Genomic DNA, 23,439 nt, shown 5'->3' with positions numbered 1-23,439 from the left:
CCCACAGATCAGAGATAATGTAGGCAAAGCACTTTCCAGACTGTCAAGTAATATATACATGTGAGTTAATGATGAGGATGATGCCACTTATGATTTTATTGCTCTGGGGAACTCCTGATGGGGAATAAATTGCCTCCACTGATGAAAACCAGCAATAACTCGGTAATTTAGAAAGTCTTTGAATTGTGCCTGGAGGTACCAAGGGGTTAAGTTGATTGGCTAGTGGTCACATAGCCAGTGTGCCAAAGGCAGGATTTGCACCCAGGTCTTCCTGACCTTGAGGCCAATTCTGTATCTATTCCACCATGCTATTCTGGAGGTACTACTATTACATATTTAATTCAGATTTTCTCCATAACCTGGCTATTTGAAAGGAGACAGATCGGACCACTTCGGCACAAATCCTAAGCTTTCAAGACAGCGTTCTATTCCCCTTGCTATCCTCCCCCTCCACAATTTCCCTTCCTATTCTAGCTATCAGCAATCCTGTTCCTGAGGTGCTACATCATAAGCCTGCAAAGTGTTTCCTAGCCAAGGATTACCTGCCAAAAACCAAATGCGTTTGAGAATCTGCATCTCGGAAAATGACCGCTACTTAATTTTGGAGTTTGCAGGCAGGATGCAATGGGGTTTTATTTGAAGTTGAAGAATTGACTTCCTAAACCTAACACAAAGATACACCCCCAGCCGGCTGAAATCAATGGGTGTGCTTTCATTGTGTTACTGGAGTTTTATTAGTATTTTACAACTAGGTGGATTTTCTGACATTTTACCAATTGATATGTATTACAGGATGTGACGCACACTAAATACATTATCAGCCTTCTCTGTGTTCTGTTAGTACATTTAATGGTCTAGATACGCTCATTGACCTAATGAAATGGTATTCCAGATTTACCAACAGAGAAAAGGAGCACCTCCTATCATGAAATCATCAGTGAGAAGTTATTATTGATTTTCCCCTAATAATCCTGCAAAGGAGACATCATAACCAGACTGGTGATATTTCAAAGCGACAGTGGTCTAGCTTTATATAAAATATATATGCTTTATATAAATACTTTATAATAGCTTTATACTGGAATAATCATTCTGGACCGCTGGCTGATTCCTCCCCTATCCTCAGGGAAGTCTTCCTTTTCTCATAGTAGAACCAGGATAAATCACAGTCATTAGGGCTCTTTGGAGGGCTGGGGGTGAAGGGGGAAGAAGCTTGTGATTCCAAGGACCTTTCTAGCCTTTTCTGGTGAAATAGTCTGTTCCTCAGAATGACGAGTTAATTCAGCTGGAACAATAAGAGTTCATCAAGGTTTGTGGTTTATCTGAAAATCGAATTCCTGTAATTTCATATGCCATCTGATTTTATGTCCACTTAGTTTAGAGTTTAGACAAACGTGGTCCGTTATCACCCATGAATCTAATGCCTGGGACTGGAGAAGCAGGGAACTCACAGACTGGTAACTTAGCCATGATTGAGCTCTGTTGCTTTTTCTCCTGTAAAATAAATGTAACAAAACATGCCGGATCCTGGTTAGAAATCTCTAAATAAGAGGGCTTTTACGTAATATTGGTAAAAATTAATGTTTAAAAGTATTCATTCACTTTAAAAGTATTTATAAGACATTGGTGGCAAGAGCACTGGACCTAGAGTCAGTATGGCCTGAGTTTAAGTTTGGTTTCAGACACTTAATTGGCTGTGTAACCCTGGGTGAGTCACTTAGCTTGTCTGCCTCAGTTTCCCCAAATGTGAAATGAGGATAATAACAGCACCCACTCCACAGGGCTGTTGTGAAGATCAAATGAGATAATATTTGTAAAGCTCTTCACAAACCTTAAAATATTTTATAAATTCTAACTGTGATTATTATTATGTATTATGAACCAGGCACTGAGTTAACCTTCAGGGATAAATACAAAGAAAACGGGAGTGGGGGGAGACAGTTACTGCTCTAAATGAGCTTACATTCTATCCTAGGAAAGCAATTTATATATAGATAACCAAATATGAATGATGTACAAATTAATATTGGGGGAGGGGAGATCACGATAATGGACAATCAAAAAAGACCTAATTTAGAAGGTAAGACTTTCACTGAGACTTGATGAGAGCTAGGGTTTCCAAAAGGCAAAAATGAGGAAGGAGAACATTTCTGCAGCCTCTGGATCAATGCGCAATGGGCCCCAGCATCATGTCCTTATCAGTAAAGTCCTTGTGGTTAAATATTGGATGGTAAAAAAGGCAAAGACTCTCTTATTCTGGGCCATCCTTTGTGACTTTCTTGTGAATTCATTTAGGAATGAATCATTTGATCAGTTGACCAAGACTTAGGGCTGTTGGGTCTACAAAAGGAAATAGAAGGCTCAATCATCTGTGCCTTAAAAGAGCACCCAATGGGATACAGTGGAAATGTCATGGATTTTGGAGTTAGAAGATGAGGATTTGAATCCAGACTCTTCTCCTTAGGACCTGCGTGACCTGGGCAAGGCTGTAACTTTCTGTGGACTTCATTTCTAAAGTAGAGGCTGTGGCTATGTGATCCATAAGGTCCTTTGTACTTGTAAATCCCATGAAGCCAGACATCGGGGGTTACCTCTAGAAACAAAGGACCCTTACTGAAACAAAACTTCCTTTCCAAGTCTGTACAATGGAGATAAGCCCTGGATTTTTGTCAGAAGACCTAGTTTGTCAGAAATCTAGTTTGTCTCATTACCTCTGTGGTCTTGGGCAAATTGCATCCCTTCTCTGGGCCCCAATTTCCTCAACTTTAAAATGACAGGATTAAGCCTGGTGACTTTTAAGGATCTCTAAATCTATGATTCTGTGACTTGAAAGTCCCTTTGAGGAAAAAAAAAGTTTGTCTCAGAAGGAAAGAATATCGGAATTGACAGCACAGAAGGTTGGTCTGCCATAGTTGGAAGCTTCACATCTTCCAGCATGGATGTTGGTCTTGGCTCCCCAACAAGACTGTCAACTATCTGAGGGCAAGAATCAGGTCTTATGTAGGTCTGTCTCCCATATAGAAATGGGTAGATAGAATATTCCTTAAACAGTTATTTGGTTGATCATTGTGAGAAGTAAACACCTCAGAGCCATGGGAAAGAAAACTCAAAGAGGTATGTGTATCCATTAGATTTTAAATTCCTTGAGAACAGGGACTGTATTTTGCCTCTTTTCATATCCCCAGTGCTTAGTTTGGTGCCTGGCACATAGTAGGCATTTAAAAAATGCTTATTGATTGATTGTTTCTCTATTATTGAAAGTGTTTTTTCGTGGTCATCTCATCTGCTCAGTCATGGCACCAGAGTGGATGGATTTCTAAACCCATCTCTTCCTTTATTCCATGAGGTTTTTTTCGTTCTGGTCCTATGATTTTATCAGTGCAAGGAATTCCTTGCATGGAAGAAGATCAGCTATACCCCTGTAATTTTTATTTTTACAGAGTTGTGTGTAGAACAGAGGGGTTTCATGGTGACTTGTCCAGGATCACAGAGCCACCTTGCACTAAGGATAAGACTCAGTTGACTCCAGAATTAGCTCCAAATCCATGCTATGTCTCCTTTCAGTGACTAGCTCTCCATCAATCCCAACACTCTCCACCAAACTAACAAACAAATCTTTCCTTTCTCTACAATTTCCCTGTTTCTTCTGATAGCCCCACCATTTTCCCAGGCACCCACCTGTAAACCTTGCTGCCATTGTTGGCTATTCCCTTGTTCAAGCTCCCTATGGCTGAGCAGTGGTCAAGTCCCATTGGTTCTGCTCCTATAATATTTCATCCACCTGGCCCCTCCATTACACTCCCACTGCCCTACCTAGCTCTGGCACTTATTACCTTTCCAACTATTATAATAGCTTCCTAAATGGACTTCCTGATGCCAGTCTCTCCCCACTGCAAATCAACCTTCAAATGCTGCCAACTTATTTTTCTTAATATGTGTTCCTGGATGGGGTACTGGAAGTCAGGAAGTCAGGAAGACCTAGCTGTGTGGTTCTGGATTAGTTACCTAACCTCTCTGTGCTCCAATTTCCTCATCTATAAATTGAAAGTTATTAATTCCTAGCTCCCTTCTACCTCTGACTCTATCATCCTGGGATCCTAGGAAAGTGGTTGGCTTTTACCACCAACTGCCAACTCCTCCTTCTTCTGATGAACTCTCCTTCTCAGGCCCAACCCCAACTGATTTACTGATCTTCTGAACACATTTCACTGGGTCCTTAAGAACCCTTACTCTTTCTATAACAAGGTCTCTTGCATCATTGACATTTTCCTCTTTGTAGCTTTAAATGAAGCCTTGCTTCCTACCTCCTCGGTCACCAACATCACTGCATCCCCTGGGTGATCCTGCTCCATTGGAGGCCACCCTTTCCCCTGATTCTCCAAGCCAGGGAGATGTTTTGGCATATTCCTTCCTTTTTACTGCAGTTTTTTGACTATTACCCAACTTCCATCTCTCAATCAAATTCCATATTTGGAAGTCCATACAAGTTATTCATGCCTCACCTTCCTCCATCCGTATTGCTTTCATCCACCTCCCCAGCTTCCTCAATGATCTTCTCCACCTCCTCTCTTGCCATCATCTTTGAGGCACTAATGGCCAGCATCATGACCACACAATCCATCAGCCCCCTCAGCTCTAGCAGGGCCCTTTTTTTACCCTCCCCCCTCCCATAACTCAGCTCCTTCCACATTCCCCCATTGAAATCCTTCTCATTCTTAGGTTCTACCTTCGTCAGGAATCATTGGTCTTGCAGCTAGAAGAGGTCTCCTCTTCCTTGATTCCTCAAGCATTTTTATTCTAATTTCTTTTATGTCATTCTTTTATTATACAATAATATAATGCCCATAACTAATGTTTATTTATCAGGCTAGTCCCTTTGAAGGTTAAATTATTTTAATTTGTTTCTGTCTCATATAGGATAAAGATATATTGATAGACATATTGCTGCCCCATTAAAATGTAAGTTTGTCAAGGGCAGAAAGTATTTCATTTTTGCCTTTGTATATCTAGTGCTTGCGCAGCTAGGTGGTGCAGTGGACTGAGTGCTGAACCTAGAGTCAGGAAGACCTGAGTTCAAATTCAACCTTAGACACTAGCTGTGTGACCCTTTACAAGTCACTTCACCCTGCTGGCCTCAGTTTCCTCATCTGTAAAATGAGCTGGAGAGGAAAATGGCAAATCACTCCAGTATCATTGCCAAGAAAGTCACGAAGCATTTGACATGACTGAAGAATGACTGAACAACAACATACCTAGTGCTTACCCTAATGCCAGGCATTTAATACTTGCCTGTTAATTGACTGATTAAGCATCTCTTAAATGCAAAGCATAGAGGCCATTAACTAGTGGATAGAATCAGGCTTGGAGTCAAGAAGCCCTAGGTTTGAATCGTATCTCTGGCACTAGACTGTGACCTTCTTTGAATTACTTTGTGCCTCAGACAACTACATAGGACTTACTTACAAAGTCACAGAGTAGTTGTGGCCTGCCTTTGGTAGAGGGACTTCCTTTGAATAATCTTCCTTGAGGAAATCACAGATCCACTGTTTATCCCAATATGTGCAAAGTACTATGGTAGGCTCTGCTGGGGCTAGAAATACGAAAACTAAAAATAACTCCTGTCTTCATGGGGCTTCTGTCCTCCTGATGGCTCCTCCATCCCTTAATCCTCCTGGCTTTCTGGAGAATAAAACATAACATTTAAGTACATTTCCAAACAAATTGAGGAGGGAATCTTGCCTGTTTTGTGTCTCCAGTGCTTAGCACATAGTAGGTGTTTATTAGATGTTTATTGACTGACTGAATGAACTACTCATAGAATCATAGATTTAGAGCTAGAAGAGATCCCAGAAACCATCTAGTCCATTTTATAAGTGAGGAAACTGAGGCTAGGAGCTTTCATTGACTCATTCAAGATCAGAGTAAGGATCTGAACCCATCTTCTGACTTCAAAGCCAACACTCCTTCCTACCCTCACCACTGTACCATGTAAGAGATGGCTTCAGAGCTGAGCCTTGAATGGATGGGGGTGGAAAAGGAGGAGAATGTGGTGACTCTTCAATAATTTGGGGCTGAGGAACAAGGGAGAGTGAAAGATAACTGGACTGTGGAGTCTAGGTTATGGGGAGGATGGTGTTGCCATTTGTAGAAATTTTGGAGAAAACCAAGGGATTATAATAACTATATAATTAATAACTAATAATTATGATAATTTAGTGCAGTGTCCACATATGGTCAGTAAAATCAGTCTATCTACAAAATATCATTAAGGAGAAAGCTCTGGGTCACCTCTTGATCCTCAAAGGGTATAAATGTAAGTGGTAAAGTGTTTTTTTTAAAGTTCTCTTTGGTAAGAGTCTTTAAACCCAAGCCAAGGAAATCCGAAGACAATACTATTATCATAGATTTAGAAATGTTATCACTAGGCTGTGGAGTATCCCACCCCCACCCCATTTTACTTATAAGGAATTCAGGTAGACAGAGGGGTTGGGTGACTTTCTTGAGGGTAAACATAGCTGACCAGTGTTTGAGGTGAGATTTAAGCCTAAATCTTAACTTTAAGTCCACCACTCTGTCCAATATTCCGTGCTGTCTTTTTATATGCTCCAGACTCCTGTGATCCTAGAAGTGCCTTCTTTGGGCGACTCCCAGGATCCTTTGGGATTCTCCTCCATCTCTCTTGATTAGGAGGCACTAAGTCCTCCACAACTCCCTGCCCCCACTGTTATTGAGTCTTTTTGAGATTTCCTCTTACTGATTGGCAGAGAATGCAGTAGGTGGGACAGAGGAAGCCCAGCAGCAGGCCAGACAGAGACTGACATCTTTGGGGCTAGCACAGCTTGAAGAAATGAAAACATTTTTCTTAAAATTCTTCTCTTCGCCAGGTCAGGGTGAGGCTTGGGACAGCGGGCGTTGGCACAGGGGAGCGAAGGCAGGGGACATCTTTCTAAGTCCTTTTACTTTGGTATTTCCAAAACTTTTTCATATTCCTGTCTTCCCCTTTGTGAATACATATAGATGTGAAAACAATAAATATTGGCTTGTGGCCACAGACTCAAAGCACTCTCCACCCGTAAATACACTGTTTATTCTCCCAACAACCCTATTAGGTCTATATTATGGAATTTAGATGAAAACAGAGCTGTAGGTTAAATGGTTTTTGTCCCCAAAGCACACAGTCAGGGGTGGAGCCAGGTTGAGGATGAAGTCCCCCGAATCCTTCTCTCCTGCTCCTGCCACCAGACTATGAGGACAAGAATGGAGGAGACACCACTTGATTAAATGATGTTCCGGGGTCACACGGTGTTGATGGCTGACCCAGGAACCATTGAGTGTGCTCCAAGGAGTCACATATTAAATGGCATCCAGAAGAGTTAATTAATCTCATTGAGAGATGATTAATCCCAGAAGGAATTTCCTACATTAATATCAGGGTCCAGATGTGAGGGAGAGGGAATAACTGGCTGGTTTATAGAGGAGACAGGGCAGGCATCTCACCTGAGATGTGGGCCTTAAAAAAGCACAAATGAACCCAACCTTCTGAATTTTAGCTGGTGGTCCAAGAATGTTCTTTGTCTCAGTAGTCAGGCTGATGACGTGTTGCAAAATTGTCGCCTTTTTTTGGTGAAATGTCTGAAATTTACTTGCCTTATTTCCTAGGTATTCTCTTTAATATAAAGAACTCCATGTATACACATACATATAAACACCAATGGAACCATGGTAGTCTTTTAGAAGATCTTTTGATTTCTTCCAAAAATCTAATTTTATGCCATTCATTGAGTATTTATGATTTCGTCAAGACTTTCCATTTACACTTTGTGCAAATTGGCATGATAGCTTAAGTCATGAACTACATCAAAATAGACTAACGAAAACTACTTGTAAATAGCTACCTCAATTGGAGTTTGGAAAATAAATCCAAATTTATTTGGAGTATATTGGGTTGAGAATTGTAATTTATTCAAGAGGGTTGTTGTCTCACCAAAGCATTTCATCTTAGTTTCAAAAAAGAACAGCCAGTCAATTATTAAGTACATTTACAGTCAAGGGGAAAAAAAGAAATCACTTTCCTTCTGCCCAAATTTACTTCCCAAATACACATTAAAAAAGTTTTATTGATGCCGTTTGTCTTTATATCAGAGTGATTTTTGGATCTCCAAATATAATTGTTAGGACAGTTGTACAAATCCTTAAAAAAATAGAAGATTAAATTGCCTGATTAATGGCAATTACTCCGATATAGTTAATTAAGAAGAAGGGAAGTCACCAATGGATTGCTAGGGAAACCTTTATAACATAGTGTCTATTAAAAGTGATTCCTAGCTGTAGGGTACAATAATGGGGTGCTAATTCTGAAAGCACACAGTGCTGTCCCACAAAGACATCAAGATTTGTAGGAAATCAACCCTCCAGCAGTCCTGGCAAGCCAGACTGACCCCAGCAAATGAAAATAATCAAAAGTAATTAGAAGCGTGCTGGACTACTCCTCGGAGATCTGTGCAGGAGAATAAACATGCCTGAGTCCTCCGAGCCTCTGAAAAGGCCCATGTCTGAGCTGTTAGGTGCCCTGACCTTGTCCACATAAAGATGTGATTTATGAAGTGTAGGGCGCAGCAGCAGGGCTTCTGTCTTCTCCTGGAGAACCAAATTACCGAGGTGGAGATTAACATGCTTTCAGTCGGGCCCATTTCCAGACCAAGGGAAATTTTTTATTTACATTTTTTTTTTGCCTTTAATTTCCTCTTCTCTTTTTTAACAGCTTTTTGGCTATGGGGAAAACACACACACACACACACACACACACACACACACACACAAAATGAACCAAACTGGAGTCCATCAAACCGTGATGGGAAGGAAAGAACTGCCCAGCAATGATGATTTGTATTGATGTTGGAGACTTTTCAGTTCCTTTTTGTTTGTAAATTCACATCATGTAGGACCATTTTGGTGGATCTCTCTCTCTCTCTCTTTCTCCCTCTCCCTCTCTCTCTCTCTCTCTCTCTCTCTCTCACTTTCTCCCTCCCTCCTTTCCTACCCACCCCACCTCCAGTTCACAAAATTCACTGCCAAGGGCAGGATACATATCTAATGAAATGCTCCCCTAATAAAAAAAAAAAGCTCTCAACCTTACAGCAGAGCTGACCTAACTCCCTGATCTTAACTTTATCTTTTATCACAATGATTAGTCTAGGAAAGGAAAAAAAAGGACAGGGAGAATGTATTTGAAGTCCTCGGTGTTGCAAAGAGGAAAGGGAAGGTGAAAAGAACAGGAGTTTTAGTGAAGGAACACCCCTGAATAATCATCTCTTTGGGTGAACTCCTAAGAAAATCCCCCCCCCCGTCCTAAAGGCACCCCTCTACTCCACCCCAACTCCCTTCTGATTAGATGAAATTTGGTGAAAACTCCATGATGAACAGTAAAAAGAAGCATTGACTTTTTATAACGCGTCAATATTCCTACACAAAACTAATTTAATTAACAGGCAGTTATTGCACAGGGAAATGTCAATTTCTCAGTTTATTTCATCCTCCTCCTCCTCCTCCTCCTCCTCCTCCTCCAGCTTGTCTATTTGAGATGTGGTTGAGCAGCACCTGGGATGCATGGGCTTTTGCTGGAGAAATGTAAAATGCCCCTTCTGCATTCTTGAAGAGCTAACTCAAAAAAAAAAAAAAAAGAAAGTGTTTAAAACACAAGTCGGCTGGAGCTCAGTGTGTGTTTAGTCACCTTTAGAAACCTAATGCTGCAGAATTAAGCTAACTCCCCTTTAGGCTGGGGTTATGAAGTGCCTTTCCCTATAAACTAAAAACATAATGTCAGGGCGAATGGGAACATACTTTATTACATTTATGGTACTGAAAACTGCCAGCAAGTTGTCTTAGGTTTAAATATTGTCCTCTGTAGAGTGTTCCAGAGCTGTTTGTCCACAGGAAGCCTATTAAAAGTGGACAGTGCAGTTATTTCATCTGGCTTTGGCTGGGCTGCTTTCCTTTGCTTTAATGATGTCCTGGAATGCACCATGCCCACAGGGTCTCCATTAGGAGAACTTTTACTTCTGGGACGACCATGAAGTTAAAGGCTTAAAAGAGGCATCAGCTTACACCCTTGTGGGAATCACTTGAAGACTGCAGCACTAACTTCTTACCCCTTTAACTAATATATTGACTTATTTTAAATAAACAATGGGAAAATGAAGGCAGACCAAGTGGCCTTATTAGAAATCTTGGGGCCTCTTAAAGAGACCCTAGTTCAGGCAGCTGGGGGTTGAGGAGGGGAGGAAGGAAAGGACCCGAGGAGGGTTTATGCCCTTTTGAAACCAGGAAGCAAACACATTAACCTCTCCCACCCCACCCCTGCCATCAGCCAAAGAGGGGATCTTTACAGCTCCCAGGGAATATATCAGCTCACACTCAAGCTGTAGTCTCTGATCTCATGGCCTCTCAGTTCTGGGATGTCTATTCATTGTAAATAAAAATTAATAGAATGATCATCGAGTGTTTACAATGAGAAAAACTATTGTGTCTTTTGTAGAATTAAAGAAAAAAATATTCTTTTCTATAAATACTAAAAAGAGAGAGAGAGAGATGTTTCCTCCTCACTTTGTGCATTCCCAAAGTCTGTCCTCATGTTCTATCCCCTTAATATTTAGATCATCTGTCCTGATAGTTGTTTGCAAATTAAAGCTGGTTTGAGATTATAGTAAAACCATTATTTTTAATAGCTCATTTCAAGGGCAGGGCTAAACACCACAAAGCATGCATGTGACTGATTGCTGCTGCTAGACAGCAGCTTTTCTAGATTAATTTGTAACTGGGAACTACCGTAAACAGATTTCACCAGAAATCCCAAGGAATAGAGGGAATTGGTGGTGGTATTTGGCTCCTTGTATTTATTTATTGTTTTAGAAACCTCCTAATGAAAACCTCCAAGCTAACTGGAAAAGAAAGTTGGCCCCCTGGGGAAGGGGCGAGGGGAAAAAAGAAAGGAAAGGGGAAAAACCCCCAAACACTTTCCTTCTTCTCTCTCTTCTGATGAGCTGAGGTGGGGTCAGTGGCTCCATATCTCCTCCTTAAAGGGCACTCATTAAAATGACCAGAGGCTTTTTTTTTCAACCATAAAGGGGATACAGCGACTTCTATAGGGGTTTCAGACCAAGTCAGAAGAATGGGGCCTTGCTTCCAAGTGCTAATTATTTATCTACATTTAATCCTGCTCTGCCCATTCCTACCTGTGACCTTGGGGCTAGTCAATTCCCTCTCCCTAGCCTCCCATTGATGAGATCAGGGGTTCCTAAGCCAGGATTCACAAACCCATGCATAGATGAGAGAAGGTTTGTGAACTTGGATGGGAAAAACATGACATCTTTATTTTCACTAACCTCTGGTTTCCTTTGTAATATCATGTAGTTTATTTTAGGTATCTAAAAACATTAATCTGAGAATGGAGTCCATAGACTTCAGTAGGCTGCCAAAGGGGTCTATGGTTTAGAAAAGGTTAAGAGCCCCTGTTCACTCGATTGTCTCAAAGGTTCTTTGCAACTCCAAAACTATGATTGTTTGAAATATAACCGCTGAGGCGCTAATGAATACACTGAAAAATCTATTAATGCAGAATAATAGAGACAATCAATTAATAGATGGGAAGGGGGAGAGGGGCAAATCCTTTGGGGGCGACCTGCTGAAGTAAAGCCTCTTCTTTCATTCTTTGCAGCTGGAAAATCCAACTGGCCTCAGACCAATTCAAAAGCCTTTTAGCTTCAGATAAATTACTTGTGCCCTTTGGCTCAGGTATGAGGGAGAGCTGAAGCGCTCTCTCCGCTCAGGGTTGTTGTCTTTGGGTTATGTTAGGGGGAAAAGATGCTTACAAATAGTCTCTGCAGGTCTGGCTGCAGGAGAAAGGATTTGGATGCTTTCTTGAAACCAACTGTCAAATCAGCCAAAAATAGGGTGGGGGGGAGAGAGTACAAGCCCATCCCCCCGCGCATTTTTCTTTCGTCTTTGCAAAACTGGGTTGTAAGATGCAGAAGTGTAAAGGGTGTGGAGGGAGAAAGAGACGGAGAGCCGGATAGCACTGACTTTCCAGCAAGGCCGTTGCAACAGCAAGAGGAGCAGCGGGGCCCCAGCCTCTGGTTTCTTCCCTGCAAGGGCCAGTACCTGGAAGGCAGCGAGGGCCTCTCTCCCTTTGCATGCAGCTCAGGCTACTGCAAGGTCTAGCATGGGCTTCCCATTAATTCGGGTCACATCGCCATCTACCGGCCTTCATTCGAAACTGCACCCATTGCCGCCCCTTCAATGTAATCCCAGCCTTCCCCCTCCATCCTCATAAACCAAATACTAATACTAATACTAATAAATGGAAGAGGGTGGGAGAAGAGGATGGAGGTGGGGGAGGACTCTTTAGAGTCTTTTCCATGAAATTTTGATTTAGGCGGGCTTTGCTACTGATACCCCAAACCCTTTTGTTTACCCACCAACATTTCCTCTCTTTCAGGTCAGCTTTGTCAAGGGGGGTGAGGGGGGCGGAGCGGGGAACCGTTATCAGGACCCCTGATCAGGCCGCACCGTCGAAAGCAATCGGTTCCCCAGATTACTTGTATTTAATACACAATGCATCATAAAACAAATCCCTCATCCTGACAGGAAGAAAATAGAACAGCTCATAGCTCGAGCTGGTCCAATTTATGGCTAAATTAAAAAAAAGGCTCCAACAATGGACAAGTTGAGGAAGGGCAGGAAATCAATGGCCAGCAAACCGGGGGCTCTTAGAGGTTCTCAAGCACCAGACTCTCTGGGAATCTCAGACCAGGTTGTAGGTTATTTACAAAGGATTTTTCCTGTCCTACCTAACACTGCTGTGCGATTTTCCCTTGAACAATAGCCATTATCTGAAATAACAGTTCAATGTCACAGATAACTGGCCAGTGAAACGAATTAATCTCCATCTCTTGTCACTGCCTTTCCCTTCCGCCTCCTTTTTATTATTAATATTTTTTAAATCGACATTTCGGTTTGGAGATATTACACACAACACACACACACACACGAAAATATAAGTGGGTGGCCCTTCCAATAAAAAATAAAGTTTAACGTGATTACCTCCCCCCACTGGAAAAAAATATTTATTGAGCCACTTAATATTTTTTCCCAGCTTTTATGCTATTAAGTCAAAGAAAGAGATGGGATTTGCTAATTTACTGAATCTTACAAGTGAAATTGTGAATTAAAAATTATTTAGCTCTTGCCCGTGGGTTTTTGCTGCACTCTCTAAGTGTACTCAGAGACCTTCTTTTCAATGCTATTCATTCCAAAGAAAGTCTTTCCGTGAGATTTGCTTAGATAAAACGTGGACATACACATTAGAAAACCACTAGCCATAGGATAGTGGCATTCCCCCAACGCAACATGTTTATTGCATAAAACACAAAAGGATGATATTGAAAAGCTTGATTTTCTTTAGGAATGCCCACCTATTTTTATAGTATCAAAGTGAATTTGCAACATTCACCAGATTGTCTTGTCATCGTCCCCAAATATTTTAAAGAGTTTTGTTTGTTTTACGAAAATTACACATTAGTTTACGGATTTTTTTTTCTTTTTAGAATTTACCAAAAAAAAAAAAAAATCGAGCGTTTCTTCGTGTTCTTAAAACCAAGAGAGGGAAAAGATGAGTGAGAACGTAGATAGGTGCTTTTAACGCGGACTCAGTTAAACTAGCCGCGACCACGCCAACTTTGTTTTTACTACAATTTAGCCAACGTCGTTTGCTCCGCGTCTCAGAAATTCTGATTTTCCCTAAGTGAGGATTTTCTGGAGTGTTTAGTGTGAGAGGAAGCTCTGCCGCCCACAGACTCATCCTCCCCTCCCCCCTTTCTGTACACACCCATCTTCAATCTACACTCACCCTCCCTACTCACAGATACTCACCCCCCCCCCTTATTCCCCACATCAAGGTATAGCCTTTCCTTCCCCCCACCCTTCTCTTACCACCGCCCCCAGACCATCCCTACCCCAAACACACACACACACACACACACACACACACACACACACACACTCTCCACTCTCTCTCTCTCTCTCTCTCTCTCTCTCTCTCTCTCTCTCTCTCTCACACACACACACACACACACACACACACACACACACACTTGTACTTTTCAGGACATTGAAACAGACGAGATTTCCCTGCGGAAAGAAATCCTGCCTTCCAAGATCTCCCTATTGGTTGTTTACCCGGACGAAAACGACATGCTTTTTTTTTTTTTTTAAGGGGCAGGGTGCATCCATAATCAGCCTACCCCTATAGGACTTCTGTCTTGGCGACCTTTTTGTGACCTCTCCCGCCAGAGGAGGCTGCTGTCACTTTAAAATTTACTGAAAGAGGAGCCTGTCTGGCTTCCGATCAGATCACTTGGAGCTGGGGGAGATAGCTCCCTGGCTCCCTCTCCCTCGTCTCTTTCTGGATGGCCGAGCAGATCCTCTTTAAAGGGACAGTTCATGAAATAGAATCCCGGGCAGCTGAACGCGGAGTTGCAAATAGGGGGACGATCCCATGAGGGTCCCGGATTAGGGGAGAAGAAAAAAAAGCTGGGGTGTCTATAACTTCCGTCTCCCCCGCCCCTCCACTCGACCCCCACCCCATCTTTCCAAAGGCTCCAGCACCCCCTCCTCCTCCTTCCTGCTTTTATCCCTTCTCCTTCGGTTTTGTTTTTTTTTTTTTTTAACCGGGAGAGAGAGGTGGAAGTTTTAGTGGTTCTCAGATAACTTTCATTACACATCGGCCTGATAAGCGCGAGAGAAAGTGAGAAAAGAAGGAGGTGATGTGAACCAGAAGGAGCTGCCCTTAGGAGGGGAGGGGGAAGCAAGAAGGAAAAAAAAAATTCCCACCCTCCACCCCCCCCCCCCCAGCTCATCACCCCTCCCCCCTCCCCAGAAGAGAGGAGAAGAGAGCCGAGACTTCACCTCGGGTCGTTACAAAAAAAAAGATACATTGTTGCCTGATGATAAAGCTACAAGATCGCGTGGTCCCGGCGAGCCGTGGCTCCTAAAGACGGACTAAGTTAGCAGAGACCCATGTGGAAGCCGAGGAGTGATTATTATAATCGCGAAACGCTGCTCGCCATCGGCTGAAAGATCGCCTGGCCCACAACCTCAGGGCTTATTATTCTTATTTTATTCTCTGGTGATTACCTTTTTTTTAATTGCTGGGAGTTGAGTCCTTAGACATGTTAAGGTAAGAGACCTGACTTTCTTATTTAAAAAAAAAATCTTCCCGGAGTGCATAGTTTGGTGACTTCTGACATTCTCCCCCCTCTCCTCCTCCTCCCCCTCCCCCCTTTCTCTGTCTCTCCCTCCTCCCCTCTATTCTGTCTTCTTTTCCAACTCTCCTGGTGCAGGGGCTGCCCTCAGCCCTACGCTTATCTACGTTGCTAAGGCTGCCGATTTCCTTGTTCCTCCTTCAGAACGCGGCGGTCGACTAGTCTCCTGCAGCCCGGCTGGTCTCTGGGGCAGGGTGGGTTGTCTGTCTCTCTGTTGCTTGCAGCCTTCGCTTCTCTCCCTCTCCCTCCCTCCCTCTCTCCTTCACCTCTTTTTTTTCCTCCCTCTCTTCCCCCTCCCCAGATCCCTAGTTTTGCGTGTGTGTGTGTCTGTGTGTGTGTGTCTGTGTGCGCGTGTGCGCGCGCGCTCGTGTGCCTGCATCTGAGAACCCTACAAGGTGTGGCTGCCAACACTCTGAATTCCTGGCACCGACCTTGCTTCTTGAGATCTCTCTTCGGCCAAGTTCCACCTTCCCAAGTTGCAGCCTTGCACTTCCAAGATCGAATGCTTCGCGAAAAAAGTTACTCTCGGACCTGCGGGCGATATCGTAGGGATTCCCAACCCCCCCCCCCCCCCGGCTTTCTCTTTTTTCTCCCACCCCCCTTCTTGTTTGTGAAGGGGCCTTTCTCTCAAACCTTTCTTAAGGATTTTTTTTTTTAAATCCTATCCTTGGAGCATGACAACTTTCCTAAACACTGGAGTATGGTGGATGAAATAGCAGCACATTAGTCGCCGCTGCATTTTTATTTTTATTTGTTTAAATTCAAGATTTGCTACACTCTTAAAGCATCGGGGAGACTGGTATAGAGCTAGCGAGTCAAAAGTTAATCATTCACAGGAGAGGGGGAAAAAGTTTCTGGAAAAGTTAAGTCTTAAGGCTTGGAGGAGAGAGAATGAGGTTCGGAAAGTCATTTGTGGGGGGAAATGCTCAGAAAAAAAATTACTTATACTGAGATATTTATAAAGGCGTCCTTTGGAAATGAGCTCAGTTTCATAATTTGCTGTTGACTGGCAATTGCAATAATGTTAACACGGAATAAAATTACACGTAGGATTTTTATGTGAGGTGTATGTAATACCTCTCCCCCCTCCATTAAAAAAAACGTGGGGGGACGAGGACGGGGCAGGAATCGCTTGAAATTGAAGTGGCCTGAGCCTTTCTGACTTTGAAATTAATAACAGTTTTCCATCTCTCCCGGAAAATATAAAATGTAACTCCTGCTGCATTTCATTGACTGGGTCAATTTCCTTCGTGAGACGCAAATCCATGATTTCTGGGAATAATGTATATCAAGGGTGAGCTAGCCCCTCCTCCCCCAAACAAAAACCTACCCCTAACACAATTTCGGCGACTATTTCAGAATATGCATTCGTGCTGATATTTACGTGACACTTGAAAGCTAGCTAGAAGCACCCTAAATTACCCTAGAGATTCATTTCACTTGGGCTTAAGAAAATAGCCCTAAAGTTTGTATGTTTTTAAAATGTAATTTTATATAGATAGGGGTATACTGAAGAAACTGTAAGTCACCTTTTTTTTTCTTTCTTTTCTTTTTTCTTTTTTTTTTAGAGGCAGGAACTAACAAAGTCTTGTGTTTGAGAATTTTTTTTGACTACTCTTTCATTGCTCATTAATTGCCTTATGGCCAAAGCCTCATTCCCAGTATCTGTTGTCCCCTAAGCCTTGGGGTTTGTCCCCTTGAAGTCTGTGGTGAGTTAATGACCTGGAGCTGCTTTTGGGTGATTACCTGAATTCTGTGCAGAGCAGCTTTAGGGCTAGATAAATATACTTTAGACTGTTTTAACCTTTATAGGGACGCAGATAAAGCAGATTTGTCTCCCCCTTACCCCTGTTCTTTTAATTAATTAATTTGAGACCTAGACTGTATTGTTTAGTATTTGATAAGAAACTTCCTCAAGTTTGTATTAACTCTCTGGTATACAATGCCAGGATTCATATTAAGTCACTGAAAAGACCTGGAGCACGGGAAACATTTACTTTTACAAATTTAAAAATAATGTATTATGAGATAAAACAGAATAAAGTGCTTAAAGACTTAAAAAAGACAAAAAAAATTGACGTTAGTTGATTTTATTTTTCTTACAGCAGTCAATATTGTTCAACGTCTAGTATAGGCCAGACAAAAAGGTCTGAAGATGAAATAACTGCATCCAGTCATATAGTATTAGTGACACATGATGATATTTTCATATAACCTGTTTACATTTGCTTATAATTTGTATTTGTTTATTATCTGCATAATTGGAACCGTTTCTTAGTTTGTGTTAAAATGCTAAATTGCCATGTTTTGCATGAATGTTTACATGATTTTTCCTTTTCTTTTCTCTTTTTTAGTTTGGCATAAAACCTTCTATTATTAGTCAAATCCTGTAATTTGCTTCAATTAAGGGTATGATTTAACTGTTGTGTGATGGGGGAGAGCAGACTATTGAAAGGAGATTAATAACATTTACTCTAAACTTTATTTAATTGAGTCAATTCAAATTATAAGCAATTTGAAAATCTACATTTCCATGATAAGAATGTATAAGCCAGGAAAATTGATGCTTTATTTAAGAAGCATTATGTTAATGCGTATTGGTCAATATTATTTGTAATAAAAAAATTTGATAGAATTAATTGTTTTGAAGTCATTGCCACTTATTCACTCATAACAAGGGAATCCAGGCTTTGAAAAATAGATATGTTTTTAATAATGATTATCAAGTGCTGTTTTTTAAAAGTCAACATATTATTACTTCAGATTTATTCCTCCTATATTCATTCGAATTTAGTCTAACACTTCTCCCCTCTTTCCCCCCCAAAAAGACTCACTGGAGAAAAATACATTTCAATGAAATGTCTATAAGTAATTAACCATTTCCTCATTTAGAGATACGTGATTTATATTTTCAGCAGTGTGTTAGGATGGCCATGGAAAGATTGATCGTCTTCCTCTTCTTCTTCCTAGATATTAGATGAGTTTTGCAATGTGAAATATTACATAGATGCCAGTCAGCCAGATGTCGGGAGCTGGCTCAAGTACGTCAAGTTTGCTGGATGTTATGAACAGCACAACCTCGTTGCATGCCAGATAAATGATCAGGTATGTTGTAAATACTTTTCTGGACTTTGTCTGAGAGCTTTAAGGTACCACCGAAGCCTGAAGAATAAAAAGAACAGAGAGCTACAGTAGACCCTTGTGGCCTGTTGGCTGCTCCACTGAAGGAGGGAGAAGTAGAGTCGGCATATGCAGAGTCGAGCCAGTTTTTGGAGTTGCTTGGAATATTGTTGTTTATGGCGATGTCAGGAGGTTCTCACTTCATTTCTCCTATTTTGTTCTAGAGGGGTTGGAGCGAGGCATTTAATAATGTGTCATTTGTTGCTGTTCATTTTTTCCTCTCCCCCATCATCCCACAGAGGAGCCAACATAAGGCTTTTAGCTAATCAAGGATGGATTGGTGAGAAAATTAGAGTTGCTAACAAGGGAACTTTATATATGTTCTGTGCAAGAGGATGAGAGACGTAGAGATACATGAGCTGTGTGCAAAATGTCATTTTATGTTTTCGTATGATTTTTTACAAAAAAAAGATTGGAGAGGGAGCTGACATGTTTTGCTTTTTCTTGGAGTGTAGTTAAAATGGTGTGTGTGTGTGTGTGTGTGTGTGTGTGTGTGTGTGTGTGTGTTGTGGGGGGAGAGGAGGACAAAAGTTCGTCATTCCTAGTTGAATTGGAATGCTTGGTTTTCTTGTGCTTTCAAAAGCTTTGAAGGATTGTATAGGCAGGCTTCCTTCAATAGCTATGACTGAAGTAGGGAGCCTGAAAGGCGATCCTCACTTAGTTAAGTTGTTATGAAGGCTGCTACTTAGTACAGCTAACACTCCCCCCCCCCCCACCTCCCCAGGACCAGGTGGTCTTCCTGTTCATTTGTGCTTTATTTATTCACATTGGTAGGTTAGCTTATACCCAATGAAGGATCATTTATTGGTTTTAACCCAATGGTTACTCAAATAGAGTGAGCTTCAGAGATTACCTTGAAATGGTTACCTGGCCAAATTTGGTTAAAACCAACCAACCAACCTGGGGAGAGAGAGAGATATCTTATATGGTGTTCCCTATAGAAAGCCATTTAGTAGCAGTGACATGATACATTTTAATAGGGGCTAAACCTAGATTTGAAGGAGCTCATGCATTGGGGGCTACATTTCATCAGCTATTGGGTGTTTTCCTTATCTTAAGTCTATGGGGGTGGGAACTAAAATGTAAAATTAAATAAAAAGGAGATTTCGCCCAATTGAACATATATTTAAAGAGCCACAGTAGTTATATAAGTAATTTTTCTTTCTGATGTTAAAAACAAATTGGAAGGCACTATGGAATGGACACCTTCACAGTGTCACCATAGGTTGTCTGTGAATAGAAATGTCATTGAGTCAGGTCAGTATTATAAATTAATGTCATTATTAACAGATAGTTATTGTATGTCTACTCTAAAGGTTATGGGTTTGGCACAGGGAAAAGATATATTTCGTGTTTCTTTAAAAAAAATTAAGGAATCATAACATCCTTCTTTAAATTAAGGAATTCAAAAGGTGTTTGAACAATGAAATAATGGAATCTGTGACAATATATTTACTGATAATAGAAAACTGTCTGCAAACATAACTATGTCCTCAGAATCAGCATGAACTAGCTCTGAGAATGAGTCTTGGTACATTTCGTTTTTTCCTTATTTGATATTTCTATAAGCCCAAATTTTGTCTTGAAACCTATACTGTGACTCGGGGTTATTTAATTCATTGGGGATTTGGAGGGAGGAGTCAGAGAGTAGTATCTCTTGATCCCTAATTATTATCCATATTGTTATTGCCTCGATAATCTCACAATTTGATTGTTGGTACCCTTTGAAGGGCATCTTTTAAAGTCTGTTATTGTCAGCAAAAAACACCCAGTTGTTCTGACAACAAAGAATACTTTCTGCTTGCTTTCTGAAATGGTGTGTGGGGTGAAATGCTTCATCAGGAAAAGATAAAACCCCCTTTTAGATGGGCTCCTTCAGATCCTACAGCTAATATTCCTGAAAGTGCTTCTGCCTTTAGCGGGGGCCAGAGCTATGCAGGGCAACCGAATGTATATCAAGTGACCTAATTGTAAAGTTGACATTACATGGTCCAGTAAGTGTATCCATAAACAACAAAAGCAGATGTGCAGGTCGCCCCCCACCCCCCATGCACACATGTACAAGCAGTCACATCTGGTTAAGTCTACAGCGTGGTGAGTGTGCATGCATGTGTAGGTCTGTCTCGGAAAGCCGGTTAAGACCAGAAGGTTCGGCCCAGCTTTGATATTATAAATGCTGGCCTGGATGGGAGAATAAAAAGACTGGTTCTATGAGCTCCCCATGGCTGTTGCTTCACTGTTCTCCTCAAGGAATAGGACCTGCCAACTGGTGAATAGGCATAACTCATCACCTGATGGACACCCCCATTGTGTGCGATATTATTCACCACTGAGGCATGGACAGAGACACTTGATCAGGAGGGGTTGTTAACCACTAATTACTTTAACTCACCTGTAAAACTCACAAGCAAACACAGCCCTTTACCTGGATTGGGAAAGATTATTTGTCTGTACTCTGATCCTTAGGTTGAACATGTGAGCCTGAAAGACAGGTATGAACCCTAGACTTCTAAAGGCAGGATTTCCAGATAAGTCTTGCTCTCTTAACTATAATTTAGTCAGTGTGTTAAGTGAGACATTTAACAAAGAAAGAAAGGAAAAAAACACTTAAAAAACAAAGTATCTCAGACCTTTTTTGGGAGGGGGGTTGGCAAGGGACTTCCCTTCACATCCCCACCCTCTTTCCTCACAGCCCTTCATTCTTATGTTTGAGATCACATTTCGACGATTTAGATTCATTTTTGTCAAGGCAAGGAGTTCTTTCAAATTGTATAAATGAGCTTGCTGAGATGAACAGTCCGATAAGAACAGAATGAAGTCAAAACATGTATGTTGGCTATAACTCCTATTTCATTTGATTGGGGGTGGAGTTGTTTTTAAGAGCAGGGCAATTTTTTTGGTTGTTATTTTCAAATAGAGCTAATATAAGACTTCTCCATCCCCTCCTCACATTATCTTTCTGGGTATCTCCTGAGCACAAAGCATATATGATTACCTTGAGAAGAGCATTCCCCGAGTAGTTAATTTCAGAGGGGTTTGTTTTCTCAATGGACAGTCTCCATTGGGCTGCTAAGAGTCCTGTCACCATTATTTGAGTTTTTTTTTTAACTGGTAAGTGTGAAATTTCTGGCAGCTTTGTTTTTTAACTGCTTACATGAAAGGCCCCAGTTTATTATTTTTAGAACTCCGTTTCATTTGATTTTTGAAAATTATTGGAGTAGTGTTTTTAGAGTTAGAAATGCTGAAAGTATTGGTATCACCCAACTAAGCCATAATTTCTAGGAAAGAACAGATTTTGACTGATAGCCTTATTCTCTTCTGAAAATATAGTAATAACAGCGGTAATTCATCTTTTAAAAAGAAGGCCACGTCATATACACGGGTAAATTGAGACCACAATCATACTCATGCTATAAAATACTAGACTTTTTTTTAGTCAGTATTGTTTATACTCAAAGTGCTCATTTTAGTTTAAAATTTTCTCTCTAGTTTATGAGTAAGTCTGGAGAGCTGCTATGCCATGGTTTTTAATTCTCAGACTTCCCCCATCCCCAAAGGATTGATTTTTCCAAGATTCATATTGTTTTGGTTATTAATTACTAGACAACTTTTAGTGCTCCCAGATGTCATGGTTGTCCCTGAGAAATGCAAAATGCAGAGAAGGTCAAGGAGGCAGTCTAATAATAATAACTAATAATTATTAATAATAATGGTTAATATTTATCTAGCCCATTAAGGTTTATGAATTGTGCTTTACATATATCTTATCATTTTATTTGCCTTCCCAACAATCCTGGGAAATAGGTACTATTATCATTCCCATTTTACAGATGAGAAAATGGAGGTAGACAGAGCTGATCGACTTGCCCTTGGCTAGTAAGTGTCTGAGGCTGGATTAACTTAGTACTTCCTGGCTCCCTTTGAAAACTTCTTTCAGCTTCCAGCTATCTGAGGCTGATGGTTCGGATGAAGAGGGAAAAAGGATTAGTTTGACATTAAGAAATTTGGTCTCCATCATTTTCAGAAAGATCCAGCTATTTGGGATTGTGTACACCAAGCATTGAGATGATTTACTGATAGATTAAAATGAAAAAAAATATGTATTTACTTGTCTCTGTACCTTTGTACCTCAGTTGAATGTAAGCTTCATGGTGAGGGTGGAGGGGGAGGTTGCCGTTTTTTTTTTCTCCTGAATCTTCAGGACCTTGTCCATAATTTGGAAATCGGTTGGCCTTTGCTGAATTGACTACTTTTCATCTGGATATTTTTCCACAGTTTAGACTCGGTGAATGTGGACAATTGTAGATCGATGCTTTAAATCCTGGTAAATATCACTTTTTCTTAAGGATCTGTGATATTGGCTTTGGAATCTTGGGTCTGCCCCTTTCTGTTGGTATGACTTTGGGCTGATTACCTGTGAACCAATGTACTGATGTTAAGTCAATCAAAGGCCAAAAAATGGCTCCTGGCCTCAGGGTACTTACATTCTATTGGGAGATATTGGTAAATAACTAGGTACATTCACAACTTATACAGAGTAGATGGAAAGCAATCTCAGAGGGGAAGGTACTTAGCAGTTGGAGAACTGGGAAAGTTCTCTTAACCACCCTGGGCCTCGGTTTCCTGATATATAAAAATAGAGGAGTCAAATGGCTTCTGAGGGTGTTTATAATTCTTGATCTGTGATCCTACCTACTCTTGCTACTCACGGACATGGGTTATGGTGCCTTATATACTCTCATCTCTCCTTATCTTAGAACTCTCACACTAGATTATCCATCACTGAGCAAAACTATGTGGACTTAACAAGTAACTGTTCAGACCTAGAATATTTCCACTTCTTCTCCACCAGGAGACAATATTGGCCTTTCATGTTGTTAAAAGTCATGTAAAGTCAGCAAGCATTTATTAAACTTCTACTATGTGCCAGGAACTGTGCTGA

At 41.1% G+C, this 23,439-nt stretch overlaps 1 protein-coding gene across 5 annotated transcripts in view; it reads left to right on the top strand.

Moving 5' to 3' along the window:
- Positions 1-15,215: 15,215 nt before the first annotated feature.
- Positions 15,216-23,439, top strand: part of MECOM (MDS1 and EVI1 complex locus) — a 76,558-nt gene continuing 68,334 nt past the window's right edge. For 3 of the 5 annotated variants that reach the window (XM_036757811.1, XM_036757810.1, XM_036757809.1), the window contains exons 1-2: positions 15,216-15,232; positions 18,288-18,422. The gene's annotated coding sequence lies outside the window, so the exon portion shown is untranslated. Of the gene's footprint in view, positions 15,233-18,287; positions 18,423-23,439 lie in introns of those variants that run through there. The other 2 variants (XM_036757807.1, XM_036757808.1) reach the window with 1 other exon arrangement.

Source organism: Trichosurus vulpecula, chromosome 4 (assembly GCF_011100635.1).
Source record: "Trichosurus vulpecula isolate mTriVul1 chromosome 4, mTriVul1.pri, whole genome shotgun sequence".
NCBI lineage: Eukaryota > Metazoa > Chordata > Mammalia > Diprotodontia > Phalangeridae > Trichosurus > Trichosurus vulpecula.
Note: the sequence above shows the minus strand (reverse complement) of the source record. Positions and strands in the feature narration are given on the sequence as shown.